At 34.4% G+C, this 21,132-nt stretch overlaps 1 protein-coding gene across 7 annotated transcripts in view; it reads right to left on the reverse strand.

The window, feature by feature from the left end:
- Positions 1-21,132, reverse strand: part of LAMA2 (laminin subunit alpha 2) — a 625,652-nt gene that overhangs the window by 498,243 nt on the left and 106,277 nt on the right. The window lies entirely within an intron of this gene.

Genomic DNA, 21,132 nt, shown 5'->3' on the forward strand with positions numbered 1-21,132 from the left:
GAGATGCCATTAGAAACAAAACTTCTGATTTCAGAATGTTAAATATTTCTGTATGTGTATTTAGACCTCCAAGATCTAACATAAAATAACTGCACTTGCTATTATTTCCCCTTGATACTAACTTAAAAAAAAAAAAAAAAAAAACCTTTAAGTATCTCAGATGACAGGTATCAAAAGACCATGTTCTAGTTTCAAAATGCCAATTTTGCTTTCATAGAATAAGTGAAATAATGGTTTTAGAAAAAACACTTCATCAGTATGAAGGGAGGAAAAAACCTTGTCTAAATGGATTCTCTTGGCATGTGGCAAGTGCCTAGTCAATGGCAGCAATTAGCATCACTTTGATCATTCTCTTGGATGATGCACCCAATGAAATTACGAAAAACCATTAAAAATATATATATAGGTAGGAGTAATAAAACTTTGCTAGACCTCACGTTACCAGAGATCAGCTGTCATATGCCAGGAATGAAAACCTTCAATCTTCCATAATATGCTTTTTCAATAGTAAGTAAATAATCTATATTTTACATACGCAAATATGTAGGTTAACATATGTAAATATGTAAGTTTTGCTAAAATTAATATACTCTCATAAGCAAAATTTTCTAACTAGGAGGCCATATCAGTAACATTTATTATATAAAAACTATAGTGCCTCACAAAAATAGAAATAAAAGAAAATGTGAAAATTGAATTGAATTCCTGAACTTGATAAAAATCAAGATAAATCCAGCAGACTTTGTGTTACAAAACTGTTAAAATAATTGACTCATATTAAATTTACTTACTGTCAACATATTGGAAGATTATTCAGAAAAGAGTTTTAATTTAATTCTTTATGTGTAAAATAAAATGCATTTAAATGTAGTTCCGCTTTGTGATACAGAAGAAAGTCTAGACATAGTTGTTGATTTGCGTATTTAGCATTTTTTTTTTTTTGAGACGGAGTTTCACTCTTGTTACCCAGGCTGGAGTGCAATGGCGCAATCTTGGCTCACCACAACCTCCGCCTCCTAGGTTCAGGCAATTCTCCTGCCTCAGCCTCCCAAGTAGCTGGGATTACAGGCACGCGCCACCACGCCCAGCTAATTTTTTGTATTTTTTTAGTGGAGACGGATTTTTACCACGTTGACCAGGATGGTCTTGATCTGTTGACCTCGTGATCCACCCGCCTCAGCCTCCCAAAGTGCTGGGATTACAGGAGTGAGCCACCGCGCCCGGCCGCATATTTTAATATATATATATATATAAAATATGCTGTATATATGATTTGAAGATAATAGTAATTCATCTCTAGTGAAAAGGATATGGGGTGTTTTTATTTACTGGGCTTCTCTTCCGTCTCTTAAAACATTAAAAAAATTGGTATATGTGCATATATATATATACATACATACACATATATATATAACATATAATGTGTACATATGATCAGAAAAATGAACAAATGTACTCTTTGTATAATCTCAATTTATTACAATAAATAAAATCCTCAGTGTAAGATCATAATATTATCACTATATTATTTTAATAACCTACATATAAAAACCCACATAACCATCATACAGATCAAAAAAGAATATTGCCAATACTAAGAATCCTCCCTATCTCTACCCTCTCCAAAAATAACTAGTATCCTGTCTTCTGTCTAACGTGAGAGTTGAATTGTATCTATTTTTGAACATTATATGAATGGAATCAGGCACTGTATACTCTTTTATGTCTAATTTGTTTTCCTTAAGATTACGTTTCAGGGTTCACCCATGATGTTGGGTATAACAGTTGTTTGTTCATTTTTACTGCTTTATAGTATTTCTAATATGATGATAATACAAAATATTTATTCATGCCAATAGCAATGTCATTTGGTTATTTCCAGCTTCAGGTAGTATTAATAGTGCTGTTATGAGCATTCTTGAATATGTCTTGGTACACATGTGCACGTATTTGTCTTATGCTTACAAGCTGAATTGCAGCATCATCGAGTATGCATATATTAAATTCAGTAGATAATACCAAAGGTTTTCCAAAGTGGCTTATGCCACATATTTGTTTTTAAAATGTTTTTATGTTTCATTGGAATCATAGAGAATTATTTGGCCCTATTTGGTATTCAGAAAATGGTGCTTAGTCTATTATACATGATAATGTACAATTTGACTGGGTTTTTATTTTTAACATTGTCATAGATGATACCTTAAACGGTTTTGCAATTACACAGAAGTTTCTGCTGCACTCAGTATTTAAGACATAAAGGCCAAAAAAGAAATTTCTCTGTCAAGTATTGTATACCATGCAGATGACAGGCCCCACTTTTTCTAAACAAACTGAAAAAGAACCTCCTGCTGATTGAAGTGCAGATAAGAGTGGTGTTTTTTCTCGGTTGGATGCAAGTTTATATATTGTATCTCACAGTTCCCATTGTCTTCAATCCAAATTTCTACTACAGTCAAAAGCCAGAAGAGTACAAAATACAAATGTTGACTTTAAATGCACGCATTTGCAAAACTAAGCAAACCTAAGATGCATAAACAATCTTGCAGGTTAAAAAGCTGTATTGTATGTGCTTCACTTCCAATTCCTAGTGCAGACTACATAAAAAGAAATTCTTTGTTTAGGAACAATTGGGAATACTCTAATTCTTACAAGTAATACCTTTCTTTGACATTCATACCCAAAGTAAAAAATATAATTAATTTAAAATTCTAGTGTTAGAGTACTTTAGAGTTGGCAAAAATATGGTCAATAAAAATAATCAGAGATGGTACATTTTATATGATATACTTAAAATGTTTAATGTTTTTCATGGTAAAATGCTTGTGGATATTGCTTTACTAAGTAAAATATTATTTCAAAACACCCTTACACCATAATACAGATGAACTGGAGAGGACAGGTCGATGCTGTATCTTTCTTATCTTACGGGGTTGTAAGTGAGGCCTCCTTTTTCTGCTCTTTACCATGATCTTATATGTCCCTAGTGCTTCTTAGAATGGATGCATTACTTTGATGATCTCAGAGTGGACATGGATATCAGCCTAAACTCATATGTGTTTCTAAGAAGAGGAATGGTGTGAACTCTGAAAATTTGATATAATTAATTGTGACTACTTTTCCTTAATGTCTATATTCATGGTTTGTACCTCCAAATAAGAATACCTGCATTTAAACTCTATGCTTGTATCTTTTAGTAAATATGCTTACATTTTTATTGATAAATGATCTATATTGGGTTCAATTTCAGACAAAGCTGTTCTGAGTTAATATGGAAAAACATTAATTGGTTACTTTGGAATACATTCTATTTAATTTATTTTAATAGATTTCTTAGTTATATTTTAAAGCTCTAAGGTTAGTTCTTCCTGTCAGAATATAATACCTGATATACTCATTATTGATTAGAGTCTAATGGCAATATTGAACTTTAAATATTTTATAATCTTTATATCTTTACTTTGTTATAATCAAGTTATCCACTCTGTTAGTTAGATTTTATATTCTTTGTATTAAAGATGATAGGTTAACTATTTCCACCATGTTCAAATATCTAATTAGTGGGGGAGCTGAGGTTTGAATACATGTGCACTTTCAAAGAAATAGGACATAAAGGCATTTACTCTTAAAATTAGAAATTCAAACCTAAATAGCATATTTTTCTTCTAATTATGCTATTTAATAATAAACTAAACCACAATGTAGCACACCGTGTACAGAATGAAGAGCATCTTTCTTCTGCTTTGTACTCAGAAAATGTAACTAGGGGATCTTGGTGGCCATCTAAGAGCCATCTGAAGGCAGTGTTTATATGGCATCTTCTGATGCCACTGAAATCTGGACCATCGGATGATAAAACACGAAAGCTTGGAATGACTACATGCTATTTCTGGCACTCAATAAATACTTGTGTATAAATAAATAATCAATTATGAAAAGGCAGAACTTAAAATTAGACCTGCCAATTGAAATGCTGTAAATGCAGAGGGGACACATTCAGTTCCAGGTTTTGCTAGCTTTTCCAGGCCAGTGTAAAAAGTACACAGGATTCGAATGTAAGATAGCCAGAACAGATGGCATACCTGAGACTTACATATCCAAATATTAAATCAACAGCTCTACTTAGATGCCTAAAAGGTATCTAAAATTTAGGATGGCTAAAGCAGAACTCTTTACTCTCTGGCCTTTCCTCCATGAAAAATCTTGCACTCCTCCCAATTCACTCCATCACATTCAATTATATCACCATCCATGCAATTGCTCAAGATCAAAATCTAGAATCTATCCTTGATTCTCTTTCTCTAACTGCCTTATCTAAAGTTTCTCTTTCCTTTACTACCAAGACCTCTAGTCTATTAATAAGTACTATTGATTCCACCTGCCAAAAACATCCTACACATGTCTGCTTTTTCCTGTTTTCATGAAATTTTATCTTATCCAAGCTGCCATTATAATGGGGATCATACAGCCTCATAACCTGTCTTTCTATTTTAGATCTTGCACCCAAATAATAAATTCTCTATATGATATAATAACTGGCTCTATATGGTAACCAAAAACAATTTCTAAAACATGGGAGAAGAAAGCTGCATCTCTACTTAAAATCTACAAGAATAAAATGAAAATGTCTTTTGTGGCTTACAAAGTGTTACATGTTCTGGTCCCTGTCCACCTTGATGACATTTCTTTCTAAAATAGAGACATTTGATTTCTCTAACCCACACCTTCTGTGCTCCAGTCATACCAGCAATATTTTTGATCATATAAAATACCATGCTGGTTTCTTTTAGTGGGTTTTCCTTGACCACCTTAATAGCTGCCTAGTCATTTGCTATCACATGATTCTATTTATTCAAAATTTTAAATAAAAATGTAATCATTAGAAAAGCCGAAAGATTACTTCAAATAAAACCTTTATGCTCACATCTAGTTTCAGTAATTGGTGATATTTGGATGATTTTCTTTATCTCTAAAAGTGAGTTTCGTAACAGCCTGATGATAATAGCTAATACTTTAAGAAGAGGTGGAAATTCAGCTGGTCATCGAGGAATCACTGTAATATAATTATGTTGAAGAGGGGAAAGAGACATTACAGCACCTCCCTAGTTAAGATAAATATTTTGTATTTTATCATTCATAAATGGTGTATATGTCATTTACTGTAAATGCAGCCTCCAAAATCCATATCCCACAGGCAAAAACATAATTAGTGAGGGCCAAGCACAGTGGGTTTGAAAATTATTTCATTTGTCCTTAAATTTATTTAATAAGCTAAAATACATAACTAACTCTATCAATGGAACATATTCTTTAAGAACACCTTGAAGAACCAGAAAAAAAAAGTACAAAACATTCTGTCCTTCAATGAGCAAACTTTAATTGCATAGTATCTTTCCTGTAGGACAAAAATCCATTACCTCTAATGAGACTTAGGTAAAAATATAAGTAGCTACTTCCTGTAAATAGTCAAGAAAAAGGAAGCATGCCTAAAACAAAAATTATTCTAAATATCCAAAATAAATGTATACTTTATCCATAGGAGAATATACCTTATATCATACATAATTATAACAACTTAATAATTTTGATTTCACATTACAGCATGATAGAAGAAACAAAGACGACGACAGTATAGGAGTTTGGGGTTATTTACAGATAGAAGTAAGTGGTTCTAAATAACTTAACAGAGCATAATATTATTCAAATTAGAACAATAACTATTAATAACAGTGAGTGAGTTGCAAAAATAGGGAAATTTATTATCTATATTCTATTTTTAAGAATTCAGGTAAGTATAAAACAGAGCTAAAGAAATGTTAAATGTTTCTGCAGAAAAATAATAGAGAGATATTCCTGCATGGCGGTGGATAGCCAAGTTTTGAACTACAATATTATCTTTGCTTTGCAGAAAGACAAGGTACAGTATACGATTGCATCCAATGACAAAAATTCATCCTGAATGTTTCCAATGGAGTCAGTAGGAAGAACACAAGGGCGAAGAATATAAACAAAAGTAGAAGAACTCAGTGCCTCATTTTTCTCTCTTAATACAATTTTTTAATTCAACAATGTTAAACCCATTCTTGTTTTTACAATGTTTGTCTGTTACCAGACAAAACTTATTAAAAACATAGGATGATAATAGAGCCTTAGGACATTTAGAATTCTACCTACCCTTTATCTATATCTCTTCTCCACTTAAAATGGATTTCCAGGCACATTTAACAAAACTACCAAAAATAGTTTTTAAAAGAAACCAAATTTGTGGAAAAGCTTGCCTACTGACCCTGAAAGTCCTGAGTAAACAGCACTAAGAGAAACAGGTACTCTCAGAATGGGACATTTAGAGTAATCTCTGGAAAGTTCTTTTCTTTGCTCAGTCTTGAGGCTAAGCACACTATTGCCACCTCCGGTGTTTGAAAAGACCTAGAGATGGACGAGTCACCTGGGCACAGAATAAGAGCAATTCTCTTCCATTAGGCAGAGACTAGCCTCATGATATGAACACTTGAAAAAAACATACAGGACAAATCACAGTTACTGTATAAATGTGCAAAGGGGATGGATGTGGGCACAAGGCTTCCAAATAGGAGGACAGCCTTTTCTCTACATAAGGAGCTTCTGTAGCATTTCTTAGCCACTACTACCCAAAGAGCAGGGACTTGATACTGTAAATGACTGGTGGCTGTGAGGTTTGCCACCAAAATGATGTATGTAGTTAATTTCAGTTACTCTCTAGAAAGCACTCCTGTGTGTCTTAGTAACTGAAGGCTCGATTAATGGCAGAACAAAAAGAAAGAGGAGAGAAGTAAAAAGAATAGTGAGTGGGTTTGCAAAGTGAAATGACCAGGGTGACATATTCTCCACATGGATAAATGGGATTAAGAATAAATCTAGTCCCAGCTACTTGGGAGGCTGAGGCCGGGGAATTGCTTGAACCTGTGAAACAGAGGTTGCAGTGAGCCAAGATCAAGCCACTGCACTCCAGTCTGGGTGACAGAGCGAGATTCCATCTTAAAAAAAAAAAAAAAGAAAAAAAAAAAGAATAAATCTGCTTTTCTCACAAAATTTGAATATCAAGTGAACACTTGCATATATAGGAATATGTATGTATATGTATACATAGTAAAGGTGTAGGTATAGGAAATAAACATATTACATAAAAAGTCATACAAGATTTGCTTTAGCTCTATACCATTCACCTTCTCCACAGAACCTCTAAAATATCATCGAGAATTTTTGAAATTTTACCTCAGGAGAAACACATATTGAGACAAGCAGAAATGACAGATTGTATAAAGTATGTGTTACCATGACAAATAGTAAAATAATGAACTATGTTTCTCTCCCCACTGCCCATTCATCCTTGAATGCTTCTCCTTAGTTTTTCTCCATGTGAAATGCCATTCTATACCAGGAAGGGTAAACTCAATTCCACATTATGACCTTAGAGTCACTTTTTCCCGATTTAAAGTAGGCAAAATATATGTTGAATTTAAATACATCATGAAAGTTTTTAAATCCCTTTTCTCTTGAGGAGAGAATTTTCTAGATTAGGGAAAATTGATTTCCTAAAATCCACTATGTGTGTGAGTGTTTGCCATATGAAATTCTAATTATCAGAGCTGTATCCTCTATTTCACCTAAACCAAGGAGGAAAGAAAAAAATTAAAGAAATATTGTACCTTTGCTATCTTTTCATGCATGTTTGGTAGGGAATCTTTTGGTGTTGTGTATTCCTGGGAGAAGATGGTGCTGCTTTCAGTGTATGTATGATCATTACCCAGATATAGAAAATATAATTCCGTCCCAAGATATATGCAGGATCATTCTGGTTCACCAGGTAGAATTAACATCTTTGACTCTAAAGAGACTTTTAAATCTTTTAAACAAACCCCTTCACTAGCCAGCTTAAATCTGATTTATTATTGTTGCCACACTGCTCCTGACAAAGAAACCTGCAATAATCCCTAACAGCTGCTGGCAAACAAGTGCTGCAGAATAACATTGAAACACTGAGCCATAAGCTAGAATCAATTTTGTCTCCTTCACTGTTACAATCAGGTGAACAGAACAACTGGAGCATTTTTAATCTCACCTTTAATATCCTTCAAAAATAGAGGTGGGAAAGAGGACTCCGCCATATAATCAAGAACGCATACTCCTGTCATGATAATTGTCCTCCAGAGCCACGCATTTTATGAGTTATGTGTCAAACTTATAGGGAAGGTCATCTTGTGAAATCGGAAGACAGCTGGTAGGTGGTAAGAATCACATTTTGTATATATGAAGGACTCACTCTGTGCCTGAGATATCATATTTAAGGGCTTAAATTTTTAAAAGTGCTCTTTTGGAATCTACGAATCTGTATCAAGGCAATTTCAACAGTTTTTATCCTCTGGCCCTGAATCTACATTTACAGTTTTTTCTTCTAACTGCTTCCATCTTTTTGAAAATGGTCATTTGAGATGCCACAAAAGGTCAAACACTTAATGACTCTACACTTTTTCAAAAAATGATTTCTTAATTTTTCTAAAGATCATTTCTAATTTCTATTTTCACACTGAATTTTTGGCTGAAGCATGTTGTGACTTTTTGAAATACTTATCCTAATTAGAAAAAAATACGGAACGTTTGTCAAAAGTTTGAGGTTTTTTTTTTTTTTTTTTTTTTTTTTTAAAAAAAAAACAGACCTAAAACTCAGTTTCTAAAGAATCTAAGTTATAATTCCAAAGGGCTTGAAAGAAAAAAGAAAATTCCTAGTAATTATTTGAGAGATTATGGTCTGAGTGGGAAGACAATGGCTTAAGCATTTTATAGACTTTAAAAATACTGATCCTCAGTTTGACTGGAGAGTTAAATACCTGGGTATCTCCAAAGATACCCAAGAAAGAGGACCATTTACCAGTTGAGATCCCAATGGCATGATGCTTATCTCAATTATATTTACTTGAGATACTGATGTGTTTAATATGAATGAAGATATTCTCCCAAAGAAAGGCTTTTGATTTATTGCTAGAAGTGCTAAAATCAGCCATTTCTATCTGGGTCTTTGAATTATGCATGCCAAGAAAAATCATAGACCACACTGCAGTAAGTACACTACATCCTGGGTACAATATGTATTTGTGGTCCCTAAAATGTTTTCCAGAAGATTAAGTTGATTCTGTGTGAATCATTTGGAAAATTCCTGCAACTGATTCTATCCAAAAAGTAATCTCTCATCCTGCCAAAGTTTTTGGCAATATATTGCTCCTGACTGTATCATCATTTCTGGACTATTTAAAGAGGTAGAAAAAAACTGAGGATTCTTGAATGTTAATTTTTGTCAACATCCCTTTACTTGTAGAAATATTATTATTACTTTTGTATCTATGTTTAATGAAGATCAAAAATTTAGTAAAATGACTGCTTTGAGACCCTATACAGAACTAATTAAAGATACATCTTTGGATTCATGTCAACTTGGGATGAAATACCAGCAAATCACTTAGTCACTCACTAGTAAAATAGGAAAAGCAACATTACCACTCTCCCAGGGTTATGATTAAATTAGATAATGTATGTAAATTACCTAGCAGTCATCAGACTACTTTCTCTTGAATAATAACATCTGGGTCTTGTACTGTTAATTTTCAGTACTGGAAGGAAATGAACACCTCTTACCTTCACTCACTTTGAACATTTTTAAATTCAGCAGCCTTATATTACCTTCTACCCCAAAGGAGTAATCTTAAGATCAAAGAGATGGACAGTGATGTTTATGTCAGTAAATGCACGCAGAGTTTCTGCAAGGTTTGGCACAAAGATTAATACCAGCCTCCGCGGCAGCATCAGTATCCTATCGTGCAGTTAATGACAGCATGTTCGAAAGCAAAATAAGCGTGTTGTCATTGTCCTCCATGATTTCAACAGTGAACTACCCTGTGTGGTGTACGCTGATTTTTTTCTTTCAAATTGTACAGCTACTAAAATGGTGAAGGAAGCTTCTCAAGGATGTATTTCATTAGGTTTAAAACTGCCCATAAAATCTGACAATTTGTGTCAGTGTCGCTGCTGGGAAGCCAATAAAGCCCACATACCATAGCAGGTTGCTTGAAATGCCAGCAGGATCTCCATCATCTGATGAATCAAGTACACCCCAAAGACAAACTAATCAACAGTGACCGTTTTACTCACAATACACTGTGTTCCTGTATTTCAGAAAGGCAATTTAGGTATGCTCGATGTGTAACAGCTCTTAGGGAAAAAAAAATGGCAGCCTAAAATGGAGTAAGAAGGCTTTTGATATTTCTAACTATTCCTTCATCAGAAAATACTGGACAAAGAAGTTCCTTAGAACAAATCTCCATTAGTGAAGAATATGTCAGGCTAGTTACTCATGCAGTATTTACATGTACCTGGCAGTGGTTTGGTTTAATCCTACTTGAGCCCACACGTCTTCCTCAAATCGCCCGGATCAGACATTTTATTTGGAAGAAGAGTGTATTTTAATAGACTTCAGTGCCACAGATGATTTACTTTTTGAGAGCAATTTAATATGGGAACATGAATCGCATCTAGAATTCTCAATTCACTTCCTATTTCTTAAGAGCCTACTATGTAGCAGGCATACAATCTATTTGTCACACACTATGTGGTGCTCGGGGAACACACAGATGACAGACAGAGTCCCTGTTTCCCAGAAGCTCACTCCACAGTAAAGGAAGCACAGCAGTGCTGCCAAGAGGTGCTTAGGGTCTCTCATATTTCCCATCTCTCCAATAATCTCCCTGAGCCTCCCTAAATCCATCTTAAATAGATATAATCTAAGTAAAACATTGCTCTGCCAATGTAGCTTAGAGACAAGTCTCCTTGGCCCAATTCCACCGGATTGCTTCCTCTATGCCTTCTGCGTAGCTACTCAGGAGCCACAGCGGGGAGCAGGCACTTAAACTTTCAGTGGAAATACTGTATGATAAATGATATGTGTACAAAGACCTTTGTGAGCACAAAGGGGTGGTTGTTCAGGAATCAGGATGTCAGGAAGAGTTTCAGGAAGTTCTTAAAAGGTGAGGACATGTTACCCATGTGAACACGGTGAGATTTAGAAGAGAGTGAGATGGGATAGCCTGCAGGAAAGCATGCAAGTACACTGCCCAGAAACTGTAGAGCCCAGCATGACAGGAGCATAGAATGTCAGTGAGAAGAGGTCAAAGACCAGGTTGGACTGCTGGTAGAGATCTAATTATAAAGGGGATGCCTGCCTGATTACAAGTTTCAGTACGATTTTATATTGGATACCATGGAGATCCCTAGGAGAGTATTAAGCAGGAATGATAGGAAGATGAAAGGAATGAGGAGAGGGTAGCAGATGAGTAACTGCAGATGCAAGTTAGAAATCAAGGGCAGAATATTTAGATTCTGAATGAAGGCAGTGGCTGTAAAATTGGAAAGAGATAGCACCTGCAGGACTTGGTGGCTGAGTGAATTATCCGCAGTATAGCTCATGGCGTAGATAAATGGTTGAATGGGACACCCTTCACTAAGATTGAAGAAAGAGACAGAGAGATGAGAGGTCATGCTGCCTACTCCCCACCCTCTAAGATCAAGGCAAGAATGTTTGAATCAGGTAAAATAGAAGTAAGAATATGACTCATTTCTTACTAAAAAAAAACTATTGTCACAAAAGATATTAAACTATCAGCATGTTAAAAGTCACACTAAAATGCTGAAAATATTGTTGTGCAAAAAAAATACCATTTTCACACAGTATATGTTAATTAACACCAAATGAAATGTTACTTGGTCTCATGTAGGCTCACATTTTAAAGATTTCTTAAGCTGATCCTAGCCTGTGATATTTGCTGCTAATATTATTTATTCAATTATAGATTTATTGAATATTGATTGTATCTTTATGATAAACTGCCAAACAATGATATTGATGGACACTTTTCAAACTTATGGGGGTCTTTTTGGTTGTTGTTTAGCAAAAAATAAGGTTAAGTATATCAAACTTACATATAGTTTTGTTAAAAACACAGTAAGTCTCACAGATCATTCCAAACAAGGATAACAAAAGAGAAAACTTCAAAATATTAATTACCCAAACCAAAAATGCTGAAGTTTATAGGTAGATAAGTAAATAGACAAAATGCCCATTTATATATATATATAAATCTATATTACCAGAAAAATGTAGATATAACGTATCTATCTATATATATATATATATAAATTGTACTGAAATTTGTGATAGGATGTCATTCTCACAAGAAATTATACACACACACACACAATTTTCCCCCAAGTAGAGATAGATTTTGATTAATATATAGAACTTTAGAGTAATGGAATAACTTTTCAGAATAAAATATTGTGATAGTCCCTTAACATCAATTTATTAGGTTTTCTGTTTTAAGCAAGGGATCTGAAATTTGATTAAAATTTTACAAAAAGAAGATACTTGAAAGTTATGAGGAATCAAAAAGTTATCAATATCCATGAATTTGTTAAAATACTAGTATCAAGTTTTTTTTAAAAAAGCAAGTTTTCTTTGATATTATTTTATAATAAAAAGCCTGATGAGAATGTTAGTAAATCATTTATTAAAATTTCTAGGATGAGGTATTAGAGTGGTCTGAAAATGCTGCAATCATTATCCATCCTTTCTTCTATAAAAAGAGATTTGCATATTTAAAAATTAATAAAGAAGAAGGAAGAAAATGAAGGAGAAAAAGAAAAAAAGGAAGGGCAGGAAGAGAGGGAGAATTTTAAATTACTGCCTTATGCAAATCTAACCTCACAGGCTTATTTAAAAACTGACAATTAACCAAAAAACTCTGGGAAAGAAACCTTAATGTTTTTCAATTAAAAAGAAGACAGTAAAATCATAACCTATAGACTTTTGATTTTAAATAAAACACATTAGAATAAGTAAAATTTTTCTTTCCAGTATGCTTTTTCTTTCCAAAATAAATGTCTGAAAACTCAGCAGACGTTTTAGAAAAGTTTTGAAAGTCAGTGAAGAATCTGATAATTCCATGACGTTGTACTTGAAAATTTTGATTGCATAAATTGAAACCAAGATGAAATAGTGTCAACAAGCCCTAACTAAAAATACATTCTGAAATGTGTTCATGAAAAAGGTGTTAAGTGCTGGTTAATAGAATATTATGAAGAATCAAGGATATATTAATTAGTAATATTTATAATTTGACAATTAGAAAGTGTCAAAATATGAATGCATGCTATACCATAATAGCATATAACATTAGGAATTAGTACACTGTTCTTAATTTGCAAATTAAAGTCAAAGTAAGAAATTGAGTTTACAATTTATCCAATTAATTTAAGTCAACATGTATTTACTGAGAAGGCAATACATCAGGCTCTGATCATTCAGCAGTCCACAGAACAAAAACTGTCCCTGCCCTTGTGGTCAGTAGATACTGATATATGGTTTTATTTTAAGGAAAATGACCTCTCATCATCATACTTCTAACTTGGAAACAATATTATAAAATACCTTCAAGATCCAGAGACAGGTTGTGCATCAACTTTGCTCCTCTTTGACACTACTTCCAAATCAGTTTTCTCTTTCTCTCTGAAAATCCATATTCCCCATAAAGCCATTTTCCAGCCATTATTAATGACTTACTTTCTGGTTCACCATCTTCCTTCCTACCTCTGCTTGTGTAACTGCAAAATCTACCAACATGACTGTGCTCAGCCTCTTTACCTCCTCACTGCCCTCTTTTCCTCCTCTCCGTGCCAGGCACCCACCCCCGTGGCTCTTCCCTTGACCTGGCATGCCCACTCCAGCCCATCTGTGCAACTCTCTGACTCTTGGAGTCTGTTATAATAACTCAAAGTCCTTTCTCCCATCCATCACCTTCTCCCTGATTTCACTTTCTCCTTCCTGGCTTGGTGATTCTATGATCCATCCTGAAAATCACTTCATTACAAACCTCAATTGCTTTTACCTTCTGTCTGAGAAAATTGCTACCTTCATTTACACAACACACACCACAAAATCTGGACTTCTCATCTCATTGCATGTATAAACTTGTTTTTTTCTCTTGAGATAGAGTCTCACTGTGTCACCCAGGCTGGAGTGCAGTGGTGCAATCTCAGCTCACTGAAGCCTCTGTCTCCTGGGTTCAAGTGATACTCCTGCCTCAGCCTCCCGAGTAACTGGGATTATAGGCATGTGACATCATGCCTGGCTAATTTTTGTATTTTTCGTATAGACGAGGTTTCACCATGCTTGCCAGGCTGGTCTGGAACTCCTAATCCCAATTAATTGACCTGCCTTGGCCTCCCAAAGTGCTGGAATTACAGGTGTGAGCCACCGTCCCTGGTCTTATCACATGTACAAAGTCTTGAATAGCCAGTTCACATCTTCAATTTCAGTCTGGGCTCATATTATTCTTCCCCTCCCTTACTTCACTGTAGTCACATTGGCCATCCCATTTCTTTCTTTTCTTACAAAATATACTTTAAGTTCTGGGTTAAATGTGCAGAATGTATAGGTTTGTTACATAGGTATACACATGCCATCGTGGTTTGCTGCACCCATCAACCCGTCAACCACATTAGGTATTTCTCCTAATGCTATCTCTCTCCTAACCCCCCACCCCCTGATAGGCCCCCATGTGTGATTTTTCCCTCCCTGTGTCCATGTGTTCTCATTGCTCAACTTCCTCTTATGAGTGAGAACATGCAGGATTTGGTTTTCTGGTCCTGTGTTAGTTTGCTGAGAATGATGGTTTCCAGCTGCTTCATCTATGTCCCTGCAAAGGATATGAACTCATCTGTTTCTTATGGCTGCACAGTATTCCATGGCATACATGTGCCACATTTTCTTTATCCAGTTTATCATTGATGGGCATTTGGGTTAGTTCCAATCTTGGCTATTCTGAATAGTGCTGCAATAATGTACGTGTGCATTTGTCTTTATAGCAGGATGATTTGTAATCCAAGAAATACCAAATGGTATTTCTGGTTCTAGGTCCTTGAGGAATTGCCACACTGTCTTCCACAACGGTTGAACTAATTTACACTCCCAATAGTGTAAACGTGTTCCTACTGCTCCACATCCTCTCCAGCATCTGTTGTTTCCTGACATTTTAATGATCACCATTCTAACTGCCATGAGATAGTATCTCATTCGGTTTTGATTTGCATTTCTCTAATGACCAGTGATGATGAGCTTTTTTTGAGAATAAATGTCTTCTATTGAGAAGTGCCTGTTTATATCCTTCACTCACTTTTTGATGGGGTTGTATTTTTTTTAATTCTTATAAATTTCTTTAAGTTCCTTGTAGATTCTGGGTATTAGCCCTTTGTCAGATGAATAGATTGCAAAGATTTTCTCCCATTCTATAGATTGCCTGTTCACTCTGATTACAATTTTCCTTACTCACCAAAAGCTCCCCACCAACATGCCTTTCCACATTTCTCTCACGCTGCCTGATGTGCTCCTTTCCCTGATCTTCACATGCCAAGCTCTTTCTTGTCCTCCTGTCTCTGGAAAGATGTCACCTCCATGCACAGCATTTACTCACCATTTATCTGAAATTACCTGACACAACTACTTTCTGTTGTATCGCTTTGTTTAATTCCTTCATAGCACTTACCACGAGTATAATTATATTGTTTAGTTACTTACTGTCTGCCTCCTGCATTAGATTTATATATTTCATTAGGAAAGGTCCTTGTATGTTTTGTCATGTTGATATTATCAGTAAATAATGAATCCATATACAAGTCATCAGAATAAAAAAGAAGTAAAAGAGTAGGGCTTGACTATATACCTGTCAAAAAATTTAAACATCCTATAGAAAAGAGTTCAGTACTTACTTAGTAATCGATACCAAAAAATCAGCATATATCAAGTCTATTAATTATGCCTTTATTTTGTTTTACTTAAGAATGAGAAATTAGGCCATATAAATTCTCATCTATGCAAAAATTGATTTTAACAACATAAAAAATTGTTAATTTAGAGAAGAAAACTACATGGTCATAACAGTGGGAACAATAGGGAATTTTGCTAGGGAATACAAGAGACAGGAAACAGAGAGAGGGAGAAAGGGTTTAAAGCTACCTTCTAGGGTCACGCACAGTGGTTTACGTTTGTAACCCCAGTACTTTGGGAGGCCACGGCAGGCAGATCACCTAAGGTCAGTAGTTCCAGACTAGCCTGGCCAACGTGGCGAAAACCTGTCTCTACTAAAAATACAAAAAAAAATTAGCCAGGCATGGTGGCAGTCGCCTGTAATCCCAGCTACTCTGGAGGCTGAGGTAGGAGAATTGCTTGAATTCAGTAGGTGGAGGTTGTAGTGAGCCTAGATCACGCCACTGCACTCCAGCCTGGGCTACAGAGCAAGATTTTATCTTAAACAAAACAAAACAAAAGTACTATACTCACTACCTAGATGACAGATTCATTTGTGCTCCAAACCTCAGCATCGCCAATAAAATTTTGTAACAAAGCTGCACGTGTACTCTCTGATTCTAAAATAAAAGTTGATAAAACAAAATGGAAAACAAATCAGTCAGGTTGTTGAATAGCATATGATAAGTACTATGGTATTCAAATACAGTTTTAAAAACTGAATTCAAAGTAGCATGAAAGGTAGAATGCAGAGATTCATCTATAGGAGAATCAAAATTAAATTGTTATTCATATGACAAAAATATGGTAAACCACAACATTTACAAAGAATTCTGGGATTTACAAAGCATTAACTATTTAAATGTGTCACTGAAGTGTCACAAATCTAAGAAATCATAGAATTTTTTGAATAAATATCTGGTTCTTATAAAATTCCTCTCCAACTCATCCTTTAGAAATCTTCTTTATTCACCCAGGTATATATGTTAATTAGCTATTTCATCTGATATATAATGTCTGTAAAAATTGTCACCCACAAAATAATTTCAGTCGAGTATATTATTCTATGTGATACCTGTTTAAAGTTCTTAATTTTCTCTGCCCAGAAAACCAAACCCATGAGTATACTTTTTCATTATCTCTAAATTGCTACACAGTAGAAAGTAGAGGATAGTACTAGATATGTACTCAGGATTCCTGTAATAAAAACTATTTTTAAAATAATCTTGATAAAATACACAGTAGAACTTACATTCAATTTAATCTTTAGTTTCAATGATAAACCTATATAGGTTCAATCTAATGAGGATAATACAAAGAAATGGACAAAAAGTACTCAACTAAATATTGATTCAAAGTACCATAAGGAACTCAAAGTGTTTCAGACTCTAATTGTATCAGATTATATCCCTTTAGCATTCCCACACATGGGTATGTATGTGGTATGGAGGAGATTAAATGCTCCACCTTCTTCAGGAATGGTGCCATGATCCTGGTATGATACACTGAAAACATCCCTTTTCACAAGTTTGTACCGTCTAGCTAGCTGGAAACTGACTAAGGTAATACCATATTGTACACTCCCAAATTCTCCAAATCCTCCTTAAAATAAAAGTCCCTGACAGTCTCTGCTCTTCTCATAAAACTACAGGTGTATAATAATTCTCCTAAGATTCCTAATCCATCCTATTGATTTAGATAATCAATTTTCAGCAGCCTCAGCCCTCACAATCTATTATGCACCATTTCATAAAGTTTTTTTGTTATAAATATCTATTCTTCGATTTGTGGCATTGACACAACATTTAACTCTTAAAATTGGATTAACAAAACCACTGCAGTTACCAAGTTTAAAACTCTCACTTGAAATTAATATGCTACCGGTTCTTTAACATCATAATGTATTGTTCAAGTTGATTGGTCTTTAATTCAAATATCCACATTTTTGACATTTAATATCTCTCTGAATTTAAGAACCCTATTAATTTTTCTTCTGCATATGTTAATTATAGTAATTAAATGAGAAGAACCAGGTGGAACTAACAGACTCTTTCTTTCTTTCATAGATCTCTAGTTTCAGAAACAGTGCTTCTCTCTCCTTCTCCCCCTCTCTCTCTGTCTAACACACACAAGCATATATTGTACATTTTATATTTTTTAAAAAAATCATTTTTACATCAAAGGCTACATATTTTCTCTCATATAGCCACAACTGTCCACCATAAAAATGCATATTAGGACTATGTTAATTTTCAAACATAGAGGAGCAACAATACAGGCAGAGTGTCTTTCATGTATATACTGAGAAGCTCACATAAAAGACAGAATAGAAATGTACAACTATACTGTAATGACATGTGTAATACACTCTCAATATAATATGACTAAAATCTAAAATATATAAGTAAATTTGATTTTAAATTCTCCATCCCCTCTTGGGTTGCCTAGCAACACAGAAGCACCATGAACCACTGTCAAGACATCGTTACTGAAATTTGTAAGATGCAACTGTTCATTCATTGTAAAGTCAGTATCTCTATACATTATATATAAATTTTCCCACTTCCTGCTGGTCAGTAATGTCTTCATATGGAAAAGAGAATGCTTACTTATTTTCTTTTGAGCTTTTTAGTCAGAAATTTTTTTGCCATGATTGATATATGTGTATAGAAGTGTGGTTGCTGTAGTTGAAAATAATCAGTGGCATGGCTGGGGTTAAGTAATTTTATCCACAGAAGGATTTCACAATGTGTCTCGGGTAGAGCTCTCATTGATAGGAGAAATTAAATAGTACCAGTGTGGGTTTGGCATGTAATAGCCCAAAATATTTCTACTTAAAAGATGCGGCCATTTTAAATAAAATGTCTGCTTTCCCCTTTGGATAGCCCTGTAGATAACTGAGAAATGGACCTTACTTTAATGTTGTCTCAACTTTAGTTATACCTTTCTCTTCTTATCAGTAGATTCAAGAAAAGGATGTGCCTATAACAAAATCGTCAATGGAAAGGGAAAGCAAAAGGAAAAAGCCAAGTGGAAAAACTGTAATCTCAAAGCACAAAACAAACAAACAGCTGATGTCTTCTACTTAGTCTAGTTAATCAGGAATCCAACTCTTCATTTTCCCCACTATACAATGAAGGTAATTATATATTACAAAATATAGACATTTTTTTTTAAATTTAAGTGTGTGTATAGGAGTTCTCCTTAAATGCCAATCCTGGGCCCTATATCTAGTTATCCTGAAATCCAAAAAAGATTTTTACCACACGTAACAGTTATTTGAATGCTTTGTCTTGCCATTTGCAAACCATTTCTAATTTGCAGATTTCTCCTTTAATGTGAGACAACATCTCAACTACTGAAATAATCTGACTACAGAATAACAAATATCTTTAACTTCAGCAAAACCTTGACACTCTTGAGGGCTATTCTTGAGATCCCATATTTCTAAAAACATAAAAACTGCAAAGGATTAGCCATTTAACTTCTTTTCGGGTACCAGTTCTTGCTATGAAATAAGATTTTAATTATTTTGTAAAAATTAGTATAAAATGCCAATTAGTGGAGGCCACATTGTGAAGTCGATCCTGGGTGGTTAATTGTGCTTGCTCACTGGCCGCCAATGACTGGAGTCAGAGCACGAATTGCTGTCCTCACAGATTTCAAACCATATTACACACCTATGAGATTTCTCACAAATGTCGGAAACTGAAAGAGTTGCAACTGTGAATGCTACATCTATAAACGTCAAGCTCTATCATTGCATACAAAATTTTTAGCAGATGACCATATCAATTGTCCAATATAATATGCTATAATATAAAAAATTTGAAATACTTTACCAATAAATGTGTTCTGATCATAAAGCAGAGTCGAAAATCTAGGCTATGATTTAAAATAATGTAGACATAAAGGAAATTGCTAGACTGTGAATGTATTTGCCTAGTTAATACTCAAATGAGACCACTTGAAGCATTTTGAGTCCACTGGAAATTAAACACATGTACAGATTTCGGGGGTACATAGAAAGTATTCATAAAAATTAGAAGTTGAATGGTTAGTTTGCCTAGGTATCTCATCATTTAATTAGACATGCAATTCGAATCTCATTTTATTTTGTACTAAAATTGATTTCATAGTCAATCATAAGTTTCACCTAAAAACTTTCCTAAAGAAGTTAGCCACTATCACAGAATTGTATACACTAACAAAACAGAAATATTGTTTTAAAATAATGCTTTTCACTTTACTGTTTAGTATGATAAGCAGATTGCTTTATCTTCTTCAATTTGTTGTCAAGAATTCTAAAACAAGTTTTTATGCAATGTTACAAACCTGACTGTATTTTACTTGGAAAAATTTGTAAAGCAAATAGGAAGATGCTTCTGCTTCCGTAATAGATTGAATTGCTTTCATCCATTTATATTTTTGAGAGCACTAGCTGTACCAAAAAATAGCAATAGCGTTTCATATTTCAGGACTGCAGAACAGTTTTGAGATCAACAGTATAAGAAAAAAGGACTGTGTCAGTTAATATAAATTTCTATTTGTAAACCAGTCATCGTTCTCAGGATGGGAAAAAAAAGGACGAAACAAATCTAAGAGAATAAAATAAGCTTCCCAGCAGGATTCTATTCAAACACCACACACACAAACACACACACACACACACACACACACACACACACACACGATGAAAGTAGTTCAGATTAAAGCTTTTTAATAAACAATAAACTCCCTAATTAAGGCAAGATAAATATGACAGAAAGGGGCCTACTCAAAAACAAAAATACAAACTAGTCTTTTACCATGTACTTGGCTTAAGGCGAACTGGTAAGTATTTTAACTGTCTATTCACAAAGTCCGCTTCTTCCCACACACAAAACTCTACAGGTTGCTGTTACCTTTAGTGGTGACCCAAGAGCTTCCATGTCCAGGATCCATTATAATAGGAAGTTGAAGCACAGAACATGTTAAAAGCTCAGACAGGAAGCCAGGCTCTAAATGCACATTCATATTTGAAGATGTAGGTTTTAATTGTTACGTAAACATTTATGAGATATTTTGTATGCGATCCCATTTGTTATTGTTTTACTCCTATGAGTTAGAATAAAATGGTTTCCCATTAAACCATAAATAATCAATAATTAAAATAATTGCTTCCTTCAGGAAACCAATAGTAAATACAAAATAGAATAATTTTTTTGGCCATAGCATAAGGCCGAGGACCTGAAAAACAGAAAAAGCTAACA

This window comes from Saimiri boliviensis, chromosome 4 (assembly GCF_048565385.1).
Source record: "Saimiri boliviensis isolate mSaiBol1 chromosome 4, mSaiBol1.pri, whole genome shotgun sequence".
NCBI classification, from domain to species: domain Eukaryota; kingdom Metazoa; phylum Chordata; class Mammalia; order Primates; family Cebidae; genus Saimiri; species Saimiri boliviensis.